The sequence below is a fragment of the Mus pahari genome, chromosome 3 (genome assembly GCF_900095145.1).
Source record: "Mus pahari chromosome 3, PAHARI_EIJ_v1.1, whole genome shotgun sequence".
NCBI classification, from domain to species: Eukaryota; Metazoa; Chordata; class Mammalia; order Rodentia; family Muridae; genus Mus; species Mus pahari.
In genome coordinates this window covers 69,732,411-69,749,910 of record NC_034592.1, presented here as the reverse complement: position 1 = coordinate 69,749,910, position 17,500 = coordinate 69,732,411, and the positions used below count along the sequence as shown (strand labels likewise).

The window sequence follows — 17,500 nt, the reverse complement described above, 5'->3', positions numbered from 1 at the left end:
TATATTAACTTAGAATACAGCAAGGCATGATGGTTTGTGAGTGTAATTCTAGCACTTATGAAGCTGGGGCAGGAGGTTTACCTAGGTAAGAGGCCATCTTGGGAGAATTGCCCCAGGTTAGAGGCCAGCTTGGGCTAACTAATAGGCTCTAGAATAGCATGGGTTGAGGGTGAGATGCTGTCTAAAATAAAAATAAAAAAATAAATAAATAAATTCATAAATAGCTGTCAAGAGTATCAAAAAATTTGAATTGCAAATACTAAAACATCCATAGAAGCTTAAAATAAAAAAGATATTGTGGATGACCCAGTAAACTTAATTTATATAATTAAAAGTCTTTTTGGTTATTTGGGTTTTTAGACTATCTTGTAGTAGTTATTTCTAATTACTTTTTAATGGTAAACACATGTTTTCTTATGTATTAAAATCCCTCAAGAATTGCTGGACAACAACATGGAAAACACATTCTGGTTTTGAAAGATTTGAAGATAATTTGTTGCAAGAGCTTGATTTTGAGTATTTGTGAATTCTGAATCTGTGGAGAACATAGTGAAAACTGAAGAGACAATACACATGCAGATGAATGCCACTCACAGAAACACATTTTTAAAAAAATGCAATTTTAAGGAGTTCCTAGAGCCCTCTGTTTGATGGAGCGTGGTTCCCGAGTCTCATCTGCAGAGGGTTTTTTTCCATTTGCTTTGCTGTCCAAATTAAAATCTTCTATCATGGCGGCACACGTTGAGGCAGACATCACCCTTTGTATTCTTCCCATCATGGTTTAGACCCACAGGGAATACTTCTATTATAACACATTTCACTATATAGTTATCTCTTTTAAGATACTAGGATTAGCCTGCACGGCATTGACAGTGGAATTAAATAAAACCAATCTCCTCTGCTAAAGTGTGATAGGCCAAACTGTTCAGGATACCCTAACACAGGCACATGCAATGAGAGCGGTGTGGAATCCATTCAATTCCTTATTTTAGAATGGTTACCTTCTCATGTTTCATCTACAGCCCAGAGCTATCCAGATTAATATTGGATACAGAAAATATCTGTCATGTCAAACTCTGATACTTTAGTCAACACCCCACTTAAACAACTAGCCACTGGTCTTGTGACAAAATGAGAAACACTACTGACAGCAAGATAAACTGAGGTCACCCCTCTACCCGAGACATTTGGCTGTTGCCCAGAACAGAGGCCCTTTAAAACCAGGTGTCTTTAAAACCAACATAGGGTTTTCCACATGCTAAGGCCTTCTTAAGTTGAGAACCACATTGACAACTCTTTGTTAATTTTGATATATTTTATTTGTACTGAATTTTGTTCTTTAAATAGTAATATGTACTATGATTAAACACCATAGCACTATATTATAATCATTTTAAGACTTAAAAAAATGGAGTATAGCATAGTAAAATCATATGGAAAGTATATAACTAAGGAAAATAATATGAGAAATTTAATTAACTAAAAATGAGACAAATGCTAAGCTACATTGCAGGGTCCAACCCTGCTGAAGTCGTACGATTTGAACAGATATTTCAAAGCCTTCCTCTTCAAGTTACTGGTGTCAGTTTTCAAAGTTTTATTCTTAAGAAAATTATTCTCTTTAATTACATCTATTTTTTTTAAAAAATAAAATCAGTATGTCCATATTTAATAACTCATGTTCCATTCAACCTAGTTTTAGGACTATATGCACTAGTTCAAATTGCACATAATATAATTGTCAGGTTTTATACTAGAGCTTGGCAATTTTAAAAAAGAGTACCCATTAAATGTATAGTTTTCAAACTTATGTTAAAAGTCATGTGTATTCATCAAGTTCTGAGCTTCAATTTTTTTGAAGATCATGTTTTGCAACCCTTTCATAATACATGTAATAAAAATTTAAGGGAGAGATGTGATATAGCTTTCTGTATGTTTCTTTTCTTTTTTCTTTTCTTTTTTTTTTTTAAGATTTATTTGTTTATTATATGTAAGTACACTGTAGCTGTGTTCAGACACTCCAGAAGAGGGAGTCAGATCTTGTTACGGATGGTTATGAGCCACCATGTGGTTGCTGGGTGTACTGGATAGCTTTGTGTCAACTTGACACAGCTGGAGTTATCACAGAGAAAGGAGCTTCAGTTGGGGAAGTGCCTCCATGAGATACAGTTGTAAGGCATTTTCTCAATTAGTGATCAAGTGGGGAGGGCCCCTTGTGGGTGGTGCCATCTCTGGGCTGGCAGTCTTGGGTTCTATAAGAGAGTGGACTGAGCAAGCCAGGGGAAGCAAGCCAGTAAAGAACATCCCGCCATGGCTTCTGCATCAGCTCCTGCTTTCTGACCTGCTTGAGTTCCAGTCCTGTATCCTTTTGTGATCACCAGAAGTATGGAAATGTAAGCTGAATAAACCCTTTCCTCCCCAACTTGCTTCTTGGTCATGATGTTTGTGCAGGAATAGAAACCCTGACTAAGACACTGGGATTTGAACTCCGGACCTTCGGAAGAGCAGTCGGGTGCTCTTACCCACTGAGCCATCTCACCAGCCCTCTGTATGTTTCTTTTAATGAATGTAAATGTTCTCCTCCCAGATATCAACATGCCACAGTCTCTCACCTCCCTGTAGTATGACTGATGGTAGCCATTTTGTGTGATCTCTGTTCAGGTTACTACTATAAACCAACTAAATCCTTACCCCACCACTGTCCTCTTGTGTGCGTCAGCTATGTAGTATGGACTGGACTTTTCCAATAATATTAAGCACCTTGCAACAAACAATCTATTGTCATTTGCATGATTGCTATACATTACCCTCTCCCCCCATTTTGTGTATTCCTTTAACACATTCCTTCCTCATGTACATTTCACTAGTGTTCTAAAAACTCTTCTAGAAATGCCCGTATGTCTCTGCTCCTTAAAGTTGCTCCATGAAGGATTAAATGAATGGATTTTCTGTACTGCTATCTACATCACAGAACACTGTACATTGACTTCATGGTTTTAGATGCTAGAGCTTCAGTTCTGAATGTGTTAGAATATCTGCACACTTCCAAAAAGAAAATGCTCAGAAACCAATGACTACCTTTACTATTCTTTGGTTAATCTAATATTTATCCCTACACTGTCTTTTCGAGGGAAAATGAACTGGTAAAGATGCTTTCCGCGATGAGTCTGGCGTTCAGGTTTCACTGAATTCCAAGGAATGACCCTTCCAACTAGTTAAATGAGAATGGAGCCCAGTTTTTTGACACAAAGTGTTGAAGTCTCTCCACAAGAGGCCAAACAATGGCTGAACTGGCAGAATTATTGTTGAAACTGGCAAATTTGCCAACTGTTGGCTCCCGACAAAGCCTTACTCCATTACTTACTGCCTTTCTGGACAATGGAGCTAGGTCATGTACAAAAGCAAAAAGCCTTAGCACTGGACATGAAAGAAAGCAAATCAAACATTTGAAAAATCACATGTGGGAGAATGCAAATTTAGTTTAACAGTGAAAGAAGTTTAATAGGCATTGAGTTATATGCCTGTTATTTGTGACCTGTTTAGCTTTTAAACACTGATCAACAAGCATTAAATAAAAACTCTATAAAGAATGCTAATTCTCAATGTCCTTCATATGTGCACAGTTTTGTAGGTTTATTAAAGTTAAAGTCAAAGTACTATTTTATAAACTCAGAATATACATTTATATGTACAGAAACAGACTCTGACACACACACACACACACACACACACACACACACACACACAGAGGGACTAAATAAAATCTTTATTTGTCACAATGTTCCATGTTTGACTTTCACCAAATGTAATTTTGAGTTAATGTAATTCACAAGTTATAAAAATACAACCAATCTTTTGTAATTTAGGTTTCTCATTTGCTTGAGAGTCACAGAGCTAGCCATCCATTCATGAAGAAATAACTCAGTGGCATTTACTCTGAGCCCAGGTATTTATATAATTCATAAATACAAAATTTATGGAGGAAAAAGAGTGATGTCCATTATATTAGAACATAGATAACGTATATTCAGAGCCTAATGAGTGAAAACATACACCGTAGCTCATACGTTACCCTTACTATCTAGTAGCAATAGTGGTTAGAGTTTTAAACCACAAGCAGTGAACTGCACTGGACTCATTATACTCTGCACTAAGTACTGCTAAAAATCAAAATCAAAATGACTTTTTGTTGCCGTTCTTTTCTATCATTTAATTCTTTAACTTCCCAACTGCATTTCACATGGCCATTGTCAAGTACTGTATTTACGATTAAATTAGCATCAAGAGTACAGAAAATCATGCTCTTTTAAAATGCGATCTTCACTAATGTAATCTTTACTAAGAATGTAAAGATCTCTGCTTGCTTTATTTTGTAGTTTTTAATGAATATAAGACAATGCAGTACCATGCAACATATTTTCTTCATTCTAGGTAGCACATATCAGGAAATAATAAAATAATCTGGCATCAATAATACTTGAAAAAGACAAAATAGCAATAATTTCTAACAAGTGGATTATATTAAACTGTGCAGAGAGTACTTAAAAATAAATTAACTACAAGAAAAGGAATACTTTAATGAAATTTCAAGTCACTTTTTAGTGCAAAAATGATTAATTTCTCGATTTGGAGAGCCACTTCACTTTCTCAAGCCAGAACCAATCTTTACAGTAACAAATGAGTTTCCCACGTACTCTTGTTCAGAACCCTGTGCTGAAATAATTCTTCTTCCATCTAGGTTCATCAGAGGCAACAAATACTTATGAAAGTCTCTAATAGAATATTACTTATAAATTGAATATGGTCTATTAAAATATTTAATACTGAATTATACCTGTGAAATTTGCTGTATATTTTAATAGTTCAATAATGACTGCAATTTGCAATTCATTGCGTAGAGAAATTTTGGTACAGCATAAGGTGGATGGTAAATCATGTGGCATAGCACATTTTGACTCATCTTTCTGCTGGACTCCCTTGACTCTCTGAGGCATCTCCACTGCAGGAGGTTGATAGTAGCACCAGTGACTAAGTAACAGCCTACAGAGAGAAAATAATATCGGAATCAATTTTGTAATTCACGATGTTACCTGCAAACAAGTGTTATTTTCAATTTTTGATAAGAATCATTTCAACTAACTCCTGTTAGGATCTAGTCTCTTCAGATAGTTATAGAAAAGCTTTAACATATATCATGGTTTGGTCAAATATTTTTAAAACCCATAAACATTTAATAGAACCTAAAGTGTTTCACTTTTGGGGAAATCCAGAACACTTGCTAAAAAGTGAAAGACAAGCTTGGAGACTTGTGTAGAAGTTGATAAATTAGAGCGGGAAGTGTAGCAGTCACTTTTATTTTCTCAGATGCAGGGATGAAGGATGGATGAGAGTTGTCCCCAAGTTGTGAGACCACATGGCTTGTGCTGAGCCCTGAGTGTTTCTTTCTTTGTTCTAACTATCCCTGGGTCCAGGCCTGGAAGCTTCTAGCCTCCATACAATCTAATCTTTTAAACTGACCTGCTCAAACTGGCTTCTCTTGGCTTCTCACTGAATTGCTTTTCTTGGCCTCAAATTAATTCTAGCAATTTGTTCAGATCTTCTGGTCCCTTTTCACTCTCTGGCTCATTCTGTCTATGCCTGTGACCAGTCTCTCTGTAAGACTGTCCTGGTAAAATCCCCCTCTCCCCCTTCATGCTGCTCTATTAAGTTGCCTCTCTTTATTTTGATGTTCTCTTAAGTACTTCAACTTTCTGTGCTGAGTGTTAGATGTAGCTTATCTCTGACTCATTCTATTAAACCTTTCTTTGACTCATCACTTTATTTACCCCTCAACTAGATGTCACTTTCAAACATGGCTGCTTTCTTCTACAATAACCATATCTTCATTGTTTGGGATTAAAGGTACATATTAAGGATATGTCTATATTCCAGCCAGTGGGATTAAAGGTGTATCATTCTAGTTGAAATGCACTGACCTAGAAGGGCTTTGGACTTGATTCCTTGCCAGAGCAGTCTTGTTGCTAGATTAAAATTCTACAGAGGAGCACTAATCAGAATATTTCACCTAAATTAACAATAATTATTAAAGACTAAGTGAAGTATGATATAAAATTAAGTCAAGAATAAAAATTGAAAGTAAGAGGAAATATAAAAGTCAGGAAAAACATTAAATGAACACAGCAGGTTGAATTTATACATTTCAATGTATATGTATAGTTTGTGTGTTGTGTGTGTGTAAAACAATATTAACCAAAGAATAAGAGGTCATGAAGTTGAGAATGAGTGGAGGAAAATGTGAAAGGAGATGGAGGGAGAAAAGTGAGGGGGAATGATGTAAATACAGTATTCATATAAAATTCTAAAACACGAAATGAATCGATTAAAAAAAGAAAGGAGGATTGAATTAAATGAGCAAAATAAAGGGATAAAATAAGAGGCTAGATAAGCTGGCTCAATAAAACACACTTTACTTGCCAGAATGATTATGAAATAAAAATCCAATCTCAAAGCACTCATTTAAGACAGGGAGATGTGAGATACGACCATGGATGACAGATGCTACCAGGAGTACTTTTTAAAGTTAATAAGCAAGCACTATTTCTTGGTCTAAAATTGTGTTGGATAAAACCCTGTCGTCTTATATTTTTGTGTATTTGGGGTTAAGTCTAAGTGTTACTGCCCTAGATAAGTGCCAAGAAGTGTCTATTAGGTCATGAGAAGCAAACAGATTTATTGTCTCTTTCTTCAAGGGATTGAACTCAACCAGTCAAGATAACAGCTGTGCTTCTAAATGGTGGTGTCATGGAGTCTCAACTGTTGACACTGTCCAGTCTCTAAGGATAGTTTCTGAAGAGACATCTCAGAAACTGGAATATCTTAGTCATCGCACTGGAAGGATCAGGGCTATTTGGTACAATTCAAGTCCTTTTCACTAAGCATATCAGACAATAGGAGGTAGTTCAATACAATCAGATGTAATGCTTATGTTACCTACTGGGCTCGGAAATTGTTCTGCTTACTGACACCCTGCAGATTGTGAGAATATACCACAAAGATATATTTAGGTTCAAACTCACAATAACAGCACATGAGGGCAAAACAAGTTACATATTTAAATTAAGTAGTCATCTTTTAAAAAAACTCTAAGCATTCACACTGAAATGCCAAAAATATTTCCTTGGTTTGGGATAAGAAGCATTGTTATTCAGGGGCACATTTTCCTTCTATGAATCATATAATTTAGAAGTATCAAAAACTTGCTATTAGTCTACATGATAACTTTTCTGCTTTTGCTGGACTCAGAGGTAAAAATTCATACACACATACACAGATGCATACTCACAGAAACAGGCATATGATGGGACATACACATGCATGCATATATATATATATATATATATATATATATATATATATATATAAAACAATCACATTGAAGTTGGATAAGGCAATTGAACAGAAGGAAAAGATCCCCAAGAGAAGGCACAAGAATTAGAGACCCACTTGCCCACACATTCGGAAGTCCCAAAAAAGTACTAAACTAAAACCTGTAATATATACACAAAAGACCTAGTGCAGACCTGTGCAGGTCCTATGCTTGCCACTTCAGTCTCTGAGTCATGTGAACCTTGCTCAGTTGATTTAATGTACCTTGTTCTCCATCTCCTCTGTCTCTTACACTCTTTCTGCCTCCTCTTCTGCAGGGTTTTCTCAGCTCTAAGGGGAGGGATTTGATGGAAACATCTCATTTAGAGCTATGCTTTCCAGGGACTCTCTCTTTGTATAATGTCTGGCTGTGGTCCTCTGTATTTGTTCCCATCTGCTGGAGGAAGCTTCTCTGATGGTGGCTGAATAAGGCAGTGATCTACGAGTATAGCAGAATATCTTTTTTTTTAATGAATAATGTTTTATACTGTTTATTTATTTTTTCAAAAACAATTTTTTATTGGATATTTTCCTTATTTACATTTCAAATGCTATCGCGAAAGTCCCCTATACCCTCCCCCTGCCCTGCTCCCCAACCCACCCACTCCTGCTTCCTGGCCTTGGCATTCCCCTGTACTGGGGCATATAATCCTCATAAGACCAAGGGCCTCTCCTCCCAATGATGGCTGACTAGGCCAACTTCTGCTACATATAGTAGAATATCTTTAGGAGACATTTTATTGTTACTTTGTTGTTTTTGAATCTTTAGTGTTACTTTTTTTTTTTTTTTTTTACCTGTAGTATTTGGTTTTACCCAAGGTCTCTGGGGATATCTAGTCTCAGGTTCTTGGTCACCCAAGCATTGTCAAGTATGGGTTCCTTCTTGTGGGGTAGGTCTTAAGTCAGACAGGGTTAACCAAACATTGGTTGGTTAGACTCAAGGGTTTTTCATCATTGGTAACCTAAAATTCTATCACTAGTTTCCTAGAAGACTCAGAGTATTAAGTAGATTTTAAAAACAAAATCAGATGGCTAGAATTCAGAGAAGTAAATTATACTCATTAAATTCCAAGTATACAGTTTGTTCTTATAATAATATTTATGAACTCTCATGAATATTGTAATATTTTGACTGTCAAAGGAAGAAAAAGATTCAATTTGTTTGCACTATGAGAGTCAAAGCCATCCCCCCCCCGTATTCTTGCCATACATATTTTGATTCAAAGATTCAAAATACAAAATTCTATGCAGTCATACTATACCAATATTCTATACAGTTTTCGTACTAAATTTTGTGTCTCACTTACAGATTGTATCTATTATAAATATTCTATTTAAACATCTTTTTTTTTTTTTTTCTGAGACAGGGTTTCTCTGTGTAGCCATGGCTGCCCTGGAACTCACTCTGTAGACCAGGCTGGCCTTGAACTCAGAGATTCATCTGCTTCTGCCTCTTGAGCACTGAGATTAAAGGCATGTGCCACCACCTTCTGGCTAATAAATTTCCCATTTAAGTAAACATCCTCTTACTAGAACCTGGTGTTTTGAACATCAAGTTCCTGCAGCACTGATTTACACATTTAGTCCTACCTGTAAACTGTTTCTCTATACTAGACTCTAGTTATCTGAAGATCACTTACCTGGTATAACCTTTTTAAGTAATATATTATTTAGTTTTACTGTTTCAATTTTCTGTTATGAAAGCGCAGTCATGTTTTCTCTGGCAAATGGTTCGTTTACATAGCATTGCAGTTTTTGAGATACATCAGCGTTAGAGTCTGTTGTGTGATACATTATTTAACACTACTTCAGTATTCCATTCCATGAATGTATCAGAGTCTACCTATCCTTCTTCTGGGCAATATTAGAACTGCTTCCAACATTTGACTTTTACAAGCCATGAAGTTATAAACGGAGAAACTAAGGGAGGCTTACTAGTGATGGTTTGTGTGTCAAGTTGACAAGGGGTCAATTATACTGGTTAGTTTTGTGTCAACTTGACACAACTGGAGTTATCACAGAGAAAGGAGCTTTAGTTGGGGAAATGCCTCCTTGAGATCCAGCTGTGGGGCATTTTCTCAATTAGTGGTTAAGGGGGAGAGGCCCCTTGTGGGTGGGACCATCTCTGGGCTGGTAGCCTTGGATTCTATAAGAAAGCAGGCTGAGCAAGCCAGGGGAAGCAAGCAAGCCAGTAAAGAACATCCCTCTATGGCTTCTGCATCAGCTCCTGCTTTCTGACCTGCTTGAGTTCCAGTCCTGCATCCTTTGGTGATCAACAGCAGTATGGAAATGTAAGCAGAATAAACCTTTTCCTCCCCAACTTGCTTCTTGGTCATGATGTTTGTGCAGGAATAGAAACCCTGACTAAGACATCCCTACATATCTCCCCATAAACTGCATGGATTTTTTTTTTTAGAGAAAAGATTTATAAGACGTATTTCTAAGCAATCCAAAATAGTGACCCAATTTAAATTCTCACCAACAGTAGATGAGATACTTATTGCACCATAGCCTTTCCAAAACTGTGTATTGTTGTCAAACATTCTAACTTTTGCCACTTTGGAGGGTGTAACACAATATCTCATTGTGGTTTTGATTTACATCTCTCTGGTCGTGAATCATGGTGAATTTGCTTGTTAAAATAATAAAAATTTTCCTCTTAAACATATGTTTCAAATTAGGTAATAATTAGTTGATTTAGAGGAACTGTGACTAATCCACTTTTTGTGGATCATCTATCATGATTTCTCTCTCTATTGTCTATCATCTATCAATCATTGGTTGATATCTATCCTCTCCATATATCTGAATTTTAACTATTGAAAATAAGTTATGGAGCATACAAATCATCTGAATAGGATGTACCTCTTTCCCCACTGTTGTAATATTAACTTCTTATCCATTAAAATATTACGGAAGGCACTGGATTTATATTTTCACATAAGTCATAATTTGGCAACTACATAGTTGTCTTTTTAACCGTCAGCTGAATTTATCTCATTTATTTCTTCAAGGCTTTGATTTCCTCCTAACAGAATTAGGTGTAGGTTTATTTCTCTTTAGTTTAGTTAAAGTCTTCATATTAATATCAAAACATTGATTTAAATAATGGAAACATTTCATGATGAAAGCTTATTTGCTATGTGTACATCCTGTGTTTCTTTTCTATGTTCTCAAGATTTAGTTTATTTTAATTCCATTGACCAGTCAATTTAGATATTGTGCTACTGAACAAAATTAGTTCTTTATTTTTATCTAGGTATTTTCTTATATTTTCATGGGGTTTGTGTAATAATGCTTTTTATACTTAATATTGGATATTAACTTACTTTTACAACACTATTTGATACTATATGTATACTATATGTATAGCTATCATATACAATGAAAGTAAGTTTGAGAGCACTGGCTGTTCTTCCAGAGGACCCAGGTTCAATTCCCAGCACCCACATGATAACTCATAACTGTCTGTAACTCCAGCTCTTGAACCTCCAAGGGCACCACACACACACACACACACACACACACACACACACACACACTACACAGACATACTGACAAAATGTCCGTTCACTTAAATAAATAAGTATTAAACTTATATGCACATGGCAACTTATACACCATAGTTTTGTTCATACATACAAGATATTTATCAACTAAAGTTAACTCCATATTTAATTTTATGATAACCAGGGTAACTGGTTTCATGACCTAATTATCCAAGAGTTTAAAATACTCTTCCATGGTCACTTTGACCGGGATTAAAAAAAAATGAAAATTTTAGAATTATGCTGAGAAAAAAAGCCACTAATGTTCCTCAGCTGTTTCTATTCCAGTGGTCTTTTCTAACAAGTTGGGAAAATATTCAAAATAAACTTCAACTTTGAACCTGCTGAATTCCATATGGGTGCCAAAAAGCCTGAGGCTGGAGTTTTTATTTTTTTTCAAAAGCATTTTTAGAAAAACCCAATTCTAGATTTAGACAGCATTGGTTCACAGATAAATAAATCTTAATATAACCAGATCTTGAGCCTAGTAATAGCAAAGTTAGATTACAATTATATGTAGAAATTATGGAAGCATAATACATTTTTCTTAACTATAGAATAGTATTACAAGGTAATTAAAATAAGATTTTGCTAACAAAATACTACGTTTTTAAAAAAATAGTCTTCTTAATATGTTTGAATGTTTTTTTATTAGATATTTTCTTTATTTACATTTCAAATGTTATCTTCTTACCTGGTTTCTCCTCCCCCTGCTCACCAACCCATCCACTCCTGCTTCCTGGCCCTGGCATTCACATAAGCTTTTGCCTTGACTTTATAGATAACCTTGACAACGGCTTAGATGATCATTAAAGCATGACAGTAGATTCGTGGATTATGAGGGCAGGATCAACAAAATTTCTCAGCTCACAGTGGGAGGTAGACACATCACAGAACACAAATTTGACATTTTTGAAGTTCAGTAAATTTTAATGCAGTATGAATGTAAAGCATCGAAAAATATATAATGATCTCACCTTATTGTTAGTGTTCACTCGACCTGGAAAGATGTATACAAGCCAACATACGCATTCAGTTTATTTAGCAGTAGAGTCAAGTTCATTTCTGACCCTAAATGTCTATGGGTTCCTCTTGGGTCAGATCTATGACTACCCTTGCTTTCAACCCTTCCACTCTGACGATGCTAACCTTCTACCCATACCTTGCACCAGCCAAGTCATTCCTGCCTCAGAACCATTATCAAGCCATCAATGTAGGACCAACGTCTCCCTAGGGCAGTCACAGCAGCCTGCCTCCCTCACCAACTAGGCCAATACCACGTCCTTGGAGGCTTTTCATGATAGCCACAGTCTTCTCCTTATACTTCATTTGTTCGCTTTGTTTTTCTTTGCTGCATTTATTACCACCGGACCTTTACCTATCTAACTGTTGGTAAGCTTTCTCCTTAGCTCTGGCAGGCATGGACTATGGTGTCCTTAACTTATAGAGCACAGCTACACTCATGTAGACTTTACCTCTTTCTAGTGCTGAGATCTCAAGCAATAGGAAACACCTGGCCCTATGTTTGTCCCTCAGTGACCCTGTTATAAGGACATGTTGCCAAGCTACAAAAACAAAAACAAAGTTTTTTTTCCTCTCATTTCTGGGCTAGTTTAATGGTAACCTAAATGAGACAGATGTATCTCCTCTGAACTTCCCTTTCAAACCCACCATTTAAAGTGAGTATTTTCACAGAGAACCACACTAGTATATTCTTAAGTTAAATAGTATAGTTCCTAAGTTAATAGTATAGTTCTTAAGTTAAATTCTGTATGATTCCACTTCCCACTTAAAATTTTACCAAATTCACAGGAATCTTCTTTTGTCATCCAGGGCCCAATGATGATACACCAACATCTTGTGCTACCAACTGTCAAAACTTTGGATGGTCTAACACTCAGGTATTGCATATATTTCAACAAAATATATAAAGTAACATCTTGGATTGGCAGTAAAGTCAAGGGTATAAAGAATGCATCAAGTATAGGGACAAAAATTCCACAGAAGACTGCACAGTTTACGTCTGAATAAAAACATTGATTGGCAACCCTATAAACTAGTGATAAAGGTGGAATTGCGTGCACCCTATCAACTCAAAATTAGTTTCTTAGGACATTGCAAAGTAGATTTAACCCAATAATTGTGTGGGTTAAATGGTTAGGAATATTAAGCTAATTTTAAATGTGTCATATTTTTATTGTAGTGATTTAATGATATAATTTAAATTTAAAGTCATTTAATATATGTATGTTACATTGATCTAGAGATGACTTTTAAATATTATTATATAGCTAGGTTATTCATTTGAACTAAATGTCTGCTTTGTATAGAATCCTTTGTTTTCTTAACCACATAATCACTGTTACATCATGTCTATGAATGGGGTGAGATAAAAGATTCTTATAATTAGTATACTCAGGGTACCTTAATTATAAATAAAAGAACAGTCATATGAGCTGCTTCACTATTTTGCAGTATTCCAGATACTATTTTTAGGACTCCTTAGAAAACACTGAATTTTATTCTGTCAAAGAACAGCAAGCTTCATAGGTTTTGGTGCATCCAAAAAGACAGATGTGTTAGTCATTGTAGTGCTATGGCAAATAAAATAGCTAAGCATCTATTTGCTGCACCTGATAGTCCCCACAAAATTTAATTAGATCTTCTTACCCTAACTTACTTTTGGTAAGGCTGAAGGGTTTTTTTTTAATATTTCAAAAATAATTTTCCTATGAAGGTATAATAATGGTACTGAAAGTAAAATTGTGTTAAGTAAAATTGTGTTTTCTTATTAAGACTTTGTGATATGGTTCCTTTTTTTCTGTTTTTTTTCTTTTTTCTTTTCTTTTCTTTCTTTTTCTTTTCTTTTTTTTTTCTTTTTTTGAGCTGTGCATTTCTTAAAAAAGAATTCCCAACTAGGTCCCAAAATAGAGCATGTGTAATTGTTCTTTGTCCCACTGCCTGTCTTTGGGAACTCATGAGTGCTCTGTCCCTTTATGTGTCAGCTTCCTCTGCACCCTGCATTTCAGATGACTCAGTTTTCCTCACAGCAAGGTCTGAGTGCCCCAAAAGCCAACATGTATGTGACAGCTGCCTCTGTCTTCCTGATATTCCCTATGTGATGTGACGCCAAATCACTTCTTACAATTTTGCTTCATAATAATAGCAGGGAAGAACCTGTAAGAGAAGTTTCTTTTTCTTTTTTCTTTTTTTTTTTTTAATAGAAAATAACTGGCTTTGGCTTCCCAATGTGTGTATCATATTTTGACATCAGGGAAGATTATATAATATTTTAGAATATCACTCCAATGTGAAAATTATAGCACATATTTAGTAGTTTGGAAGAAATGCAATGAGAGGTCCAGATTTAAACTGCTGTCTCTTCAGTTGCTTCATCCCATATGACTTATTGAGCATGGTCGTGTGTGTGTGTGTGTGTGTGTGTGTGTGTGTGTGTGTGATGCTAAATGTGCCTTTATAATTATTTTTATTTCAACAATTAACTTTAAAGTGCAAATAAATTTAAAATCCAGCAATAAATAGGTTCAAAAAATCATTGCCATGGCGATGAAACATGTAACTAAAAGTAGGAATTGACTTCCATTCGTCAGTTTGAATCAATAATGGTTTTGTTTTGGTCTAATAAAACAGCCCAAAACTAAGACCAAGGAGACATGATGCCTGTTTTTAGCTCAGTGCCACTGTCATGGAACATACTGCAATTCACTAACTCTCTTGGCTCCTATATTCTAAGTCTGAAGTCTGTAAAGCAAGCAGATGACACTGCAAGATTTTCAAATCCACCTCAGTTCTGAGAATCTGGCAAATCTGATTAAAATGCTTTGTCCTAAAGATGAGCTGAAAAACCCCTCAGCATATGCATTTCTTTCTAACTAATAACAACATGGTCACACTTCTGATCTTCTAGTGTCAAGCATTTTGGAATGGTTAATCTACACAATCACTTGGCACACTCTAAAACTTGACTAATAAGAGATAGGAGGGGATGAAGAGCAACTTCTCTGACTATGTTGTACTTTGAGAGGGATCTAATAACAGTTATCACTGATGTTTAACAATCTTGCTCAAAGCTCTTTCTGACACAGAATGGTAAAAATACCTAAGTATTTTCTAGGAATATTTCACATTTAAATCTTTATCTAATTTGGAGTGAATCTAAGATATTTTCCCACAAATTTAAGATACATGTTTCACACACCTTCATTAGTTTATCATGCTCAAATTGACTAAAAATTCCATTCAGTAATTATTACAAAATTATAGTAACCAAGTTGTTTGGGTTTTAGCTTCCATTTGGCTTTTCTTTTAACTTGAACACTAGAATTATTTGTCAATTCCACTATACTTAATGTTATTTTGAAGTTAAATAATCAATCTTGGTCTTGGAAATATGAATATAAATATTGGTCAATAATAAACATGTTATTACTGTTTTATTTTCTATCTGACCTTAATTATTCTTTCAGTAAAGCATGTTAGATATCTTTTATCAACTATATCAATTTTGATCAAATATTTTCTTCTAAAGTGTGCTATAATGAATACAATAAAATATAACTTCATTTATTTATATAGATGCTGATTGTTGAACTCAGGACCTCACACATGCTAGGAACAGGCTGTATGAGAGCTACATACTTAACTATCTATAATTCATGGATATCTGTTAGGGTTCCAGCTCTATTAGTTATTTTCCACTGTCAGCTAGCTCTCTCTGCTATGCTACCTTTATGTCTTGCGAAGGTTTTCCAATTTTTGCCTAATTTATCTCCTTAGTAGTAGATGCCTTCAGCATGTTATATGAATGTATAGAGTCCTACTAGCAGTTTAAAAAAATATTGTTTCTATTTCTACTGGTCAGTAAAGACACATGCAACACATATGTTTCTGTTCAGATGAGTAAGTTTCTACTTTAAACCTTTGAGAAATTTCTAGGACCTATGAAGAAACAAAGGCTATGTTTATAAAAGGGGCAGAGCTGTTCACTATATTTTTGCAGGAAGTTCCTGCTGTGGCTAAATTCTCTCTACTTTCTTAGACTATTATAGATATCTCACAAAGGAAAACCAAAGACAAATATTTGCAGCTGTTTATATGCTGAATCTAAGACCTCCCTCCAATGAGAAATAGACCTTGGATGTAAAGGAAAAGAAAGGAAAACTATGACTCAATCAGCCTGAAGATGGAACTGCCAAGCTCTAGCTCCTGGTCACATTCATAGTGATAGTTTGGAAAGATCTATTTCATTGCAATCAGAACATTTTTATATTCTAGTCTATTATTATCATCTGGCATTCTACTTTTTTTTTTAGATTTAAAAAAATGTGTGTGGGTGTTTTATTTACATGTATGTGCACCATGTGTCCAGGACACCATGCCTGGTGTCCAGGAATCTCAGAAGAGAGTATTGGATCCATAGAGCTTGAATGACAGATAGTTATGACCACTATGTAAGTTTTGGGAACCGAATTCAAATCCTCTGCAGAAGCAACAAGTGCTCTTAATCATCAATCCACCTGTCTAGCTCCCTAGTATTCCATCTTTTATATGGTAAAATTCATATAGATACACATACATACATATATACAGTTATTGGAACTTGGGTTTAATAATAGAATAAATGTCATCAACTCACTCTAAAATAGGCATACATTTCATGAGACTTTCCCAGTCTTGTTCCAATTTGAGTTGATATCCAACAAAACAAAAACATTACCCAGGCCTAAATATCCCATTTCATTTATTCTGATTATTGGTGTTACTTTATTTGTTGTTGGTGTTTTGTTCTTTATTTTTGCCATGTTCCTTTGAGTAGATCATTGGAACACGACTTTCTCTTTACATATATATTAGTTTTAAAGAGAACTTCCTTAACACAGTTTTAAATCCATATGATTCTATAAAGTAAATGCACTTTATCTCAGATACAAGAAAAAAATATAACCTTAGTTCAAAAATAAGTTTTTCTTCAATATTTGTCAATAATCATGTGTGCCAAACATATTAATTTAAGATCTTTCTTAAAGCTGTGCATGGCAGCATATAACTGTTATCCCAACACTTTGGTAACAGGGTCAGGGGAATCTAAATTCAAAGATACTCTGGACTACACAAAGAGACCTTGTTACAAGCAAGCAAGCAAGCAAACAAGACAAGCCAGTCTGTTTCCTGCTCCTGTGTGTGCCTGTGTGTGTCTGTGCATACATATGCTGGAACATAGGACAGAGGACAACACTGAGTATTGCTCCTTAAGAGGCTTCTATCGAGTAACCGTGCTAACTAGATTAAATAATGAGGGAATTAGACTCATATGTTTAATTAAATTCATTACCAAGATAATATGCAAATGAATATATAGAGTTAGGACTGGTGGACCAGGTCTGTAATCTTAGCTACTCTACCTGGAAGGGTGAAGCAGGAGCCTTTCTTTCTTTCTTTCTTTCTTTCTTTCTTTCTTTCTTTCTTTCTTTCTTTCTTTCTTTCTTTCTTTCTTTCTTTCTTTCTTT

The 17,500-nt window shown here is 35.2% G+C and overlaps 1 protein-coding gene across 2 annotated transcripts in view; it reads left to right on the top strand.

The window, feature by feature from the left end:
- The window catches only part of Calcrl (calcitonin receptor like receptor), a 93,645-nt gene that overhangs the window by 6,875 nt on the left and 69,270 nt on the right, over nucleotides 1-17,500 (top strand). The window contains exon 2 of one of the 2 annotated variants that reach the window (XM_021193109.2): nucleotides 12,807-12,874. The exons of the other annotated variant lie outside the window; for it this stretch is intronic. The gene's annotated coding sequence lies outside the window, so the exon portion shown is untranslated. The remainder of the gene's footprint in view (nucleotides 1-12,806; nucleotides 12,875-17,500) is intronic. 2 annotated transcript variants of the gene reach the window in all.